Source organism: Gossypium hirsutum, chromosome A04, assembly GCF_007990345.1.
Source record: "Gossypium hirsutum isolate 1008001.06 chromosome A04, Gossypium_hirsutum_v2.1, whole genome shotgun sequence".
Lineage (NCBI taxonomy): Eukaryota > Viridiplantae > Streptophyta > Magnoliopsida > Malvales > Malvaceae > Gossypium > Gossypium hirsutum.
Window position 1 is genome coordinate 41,594,710 of NC_053427.1, and position 3,992 is coordinate 41,598,701.

The window sequence follows — 3,992 nt, forward strand, 5'->3', positions numbered from 1 at the left end:
ATTGGTAATCATGTTGTATACTATTGTGGCTCGAGAGTGTATTCTATGATATAGTACCTTATGGGTACCCTTGAACATGAATTAACAGATCCTGATTTGTACACCTCGAGTGTACTACCTGCATATCCATCAATATCCTAAATAAATTCAACTGGTAATGATCCAAACATGAAAAGATATGAATAATAAAATGAGTTATTACACGTATCTGTCTAAAATACATGAAAATGATGATACATGATAATTGATATATGAAAATATGAAATGATGATATTTGTACATGGAATTTATTTGATGAGTATGTTCATCCTTGATTATAGATTTGTACACCTTGAGTGTACTATTCATGACCTTGATATTTCGAATTATATGAGTAAAGTTTTGATATGAAATAATCTGAACTCGAGATGAATTATTATGAAAATATACTTGCAATATAAAGATATGATTTATACATGTTATATGGATACATGATATGAAAATATATATATCTAGAAATCTGATTATGTCAAGCCCATATATGTTTCTTGATGTTATTATGAAATGTATGACTAATAAGGGCAATTAGGATATGTGTAGGGCTTGAGATCAAATTGATTGAACATGGCTTGCATGTTTATCATGAAATAGAATAAATGGTAAGTTAAATACCATGTTATACGAACTTAAAAGAATTATATGCTTACTTAGTTTTATTTTTCTGTTTTATAGTAAATCGGAAGCTCGTTGGATTGAAAACTTGGTGGGGATCACTCACACTATCCATCAGCCTATTTCGGTACATATGGTAAAACAATTGTGGTTATAATGGCATGTATAGGTTAAATTGGCCAAGAAATGACATGTAAATATTTGTTTAAGACGAGCTATTGGAATGACTAGTTATGAACATGTTTTGGTGTTTATGTATAAAAGACTATATCATGGTATATGTTTGAAAATGATTGATTAATAGAAATCACAATGAGGTATGTTTGAAAGAACTAAATTCGCATATTTGATACAATATGCACAAATGTGAACATGGTATCTAGATAAATATGAGTATAAATTGACATGTATAAGACTTAAATTTTTTATATGAAAAAATGGTTGGTGAGTGTGATAAATTATGTATAAGTGTTGGTGTAGGTGCAACGCTAAAGGGGTGAAAAATAAAGCTAGGAAATGGCTTTATTTTGTCCACACGGGTAGACAAACAAGTGTGTGTCTTGACCGTGTGTGACACACGGCCTAGTATATGGGTGTGTGATTAGGCCGTGTGTCCCTTACATCTTAAATTCAAGAAAACCAAATGCTCAGAATTGAGTACACTGACAGAGACATGGGTGTGTGTCTCAGCCGTGTGTGTGACACAACCTAGAACATAGGCGTATGTCTTGGTCGTGTGAACCCTGCACCTAATTTTTTGAAAATTAAATTGATCACACGGCCTACTCACACGGGCGAGTGGCTAGCCGTGTGGCACAAGTCAGAGAGTTACATAGGGTCGAACACGGCCTGCAGCACGGGTGTGTTCTAGGGTCACACGGGCATGTCCCTTGGACCAAATGAGCGTGTGAGCCCTATAACTTGGAAAATTTTTGAAATGTCACGAAAAAATTTTAGAGTTCCTGATTAAGTCCCGATTCGATTCTAAAGCTTATATTGGGCCCCGAGGGTCCATTTAAGGGACATTATGAATAATTTCGGTAAATGAATAGAATATGACATGAATTGTTTGTAAATGTTCTGAAAACTCTGGTAATACTCTGTAACCTTGTTTCAGCGACGGATACGAGTTAGGGGTGTTTCAACGGTTATATAGAAATGTACACTATGTGTGAGCATTCCCGAGTATCCAATGTGATTCTAGATGGTTCAACGGGTAAGTAAAGGTAATTGGCAAGGCATGTGTTCAAATGGATAATTTCTGATAAACTTATGAAAGGTAAATTTGGATGAATGCAAATGAATTAAAGGGAACTAAATGATTATGTGATGAATGTTATGTTCATGAAGATCCATTTTGTGAAATGGTTGATTTTGTATATCCATTACACATGAGCCTACTAATTTGTGAATTTGGTGATGCTTATAGGATTGTATTAAGCTTATAATGTTTTGGCAAGTTTAAGTCTTTTGGTTACTTTTGAGTACTTGAAGTATATGGTCCTTTTGGTATGTTTATTATGAAAAGTTAATGGTTATAATTAATCTCGTTAGGGAGCTAAATTGACTATGTTTTGTGCTTGATATATGGCATTATAGCCTTATTTGGGTATAAATGTTGTGCCATTGAATGGCATATTGGTTAGATGAAAAAAAATTGTTTGATTTGGTATATATAGATGTTTTTGAAAGATGTTTAGGTCTATTGAACATATGCACAAATGTAGTAGATGATTAGGTATGTTTTGGTCTTGAAATGTCTTATTCATAGGGTCAAATTATGGAGCACACGGCCTGGGACAGGAGCTGTCACATGGCAGTGTGACACACACGACCTGGCTACACAGTCGTGTGTCACTTATTATTTTAGGTGTGAGTATCACACAGCCTAAGACATGGCCGTGTGTATCAAATTAGTGAGTTACACAGTCTAGCACATGGCCTGCAACACGACTGTGTGTCACAAGTTAGAGAAATACATGGTCTAGCACACAGCCTTTGACTTGACCGTGTGACCTAACTCAATAAGTTAAATGGTTTATGACACGAGTTGGGACACGGTCATGTGTCCCATTGTTCGAGCACTACACGGTCTAGGCTATGTCACACTGCCTGGCCACACGACCGTGTGACCCTTGTTTTCAAAATTTTTAACTTTTTTCCAAAGTTTCTGAATTGTTTCAAAATAGTCTCAGATTAACCCGAACTATTTTTAGGGCTTCGAAGGCCCAATTTAAGGCCCAAATGTATATGTTTGATAGGTTTGTAATAAGTTCTAAGTAAATAATATTAAATGACTTTGTTGTTTTAATTTACATGGTAATGGTTCGTAACCCTAATCCAATGACAGAGACGGGTTAGAGGTGTTACATACTATCCCAATGAACTCTTTATGCTACCATAGTCGAGTTATTGTCTTACACAATATACCCTATGTTTAATCTCCTGGCAGACTTCCCTGTGTTTATTGTACTAACGGGCTTTCTATACTTCCATAGTTATGCTATTGTCTTACATATTAGACCTCTCTTGAGGTGTCGCTCCATAGAGCCTGCTGACTGCCACTGTGGTGTTGATTCGTAAAGCCTAATAATCATCATCACAATGTCATCCTGAAGGACCTGTTTCACATTTCACCTTGATGCTTGAACACAGAAGTGTCCCTCTGTAAGGCCCAGAGCTTCGCATATCATGATTTGCACTCAGTAATACCATATGACGATATCTTAATAGAATTCCATTTTCCCTATTCCTTCAGCTAGAGCTTCACATATCCCGGTTTACATTTAGCAATATCGTATGGTGATATCTAACAAAATTTTCCATTACCAAGTCCTAACTTCATCTACCCCATCAAGGCTTTCCTCCACACTACGCATACATTACTCAAGCATAACATACAATTCATCATTAATCAAACATCACACCAAATTATCTATCATCAACTAACTACCATAAAACAACCAGCAGACAACTGGTAAAAGCTCACACACAACCTACTTTTTCTTCAAGCACATACACACCATAACTTAGGCAATCTTGATACATCAATGTGATACATACAAGTTACACAAAATCATCTATAATCCAGAAGGCATTGTGCAAAAACTCACATGGATTTCTTTATCTTTATTAGCTTAGATTATCCAAACACTAGAGCCTTATTTGTCCTGATAGCTAAGCATGACAACCATTTGCTGGTTAAACTAAAGGTATTCAACCCTTTTAAAACCTAGAATCCATAATTATGTAGGAGCTTTTAGGAGTTACTACTTCACTCCATTCTTCAATCTACAAGTGCAGAGAGGTAAAGAAGCTAAACAATTTCCAAACTTCTCTAC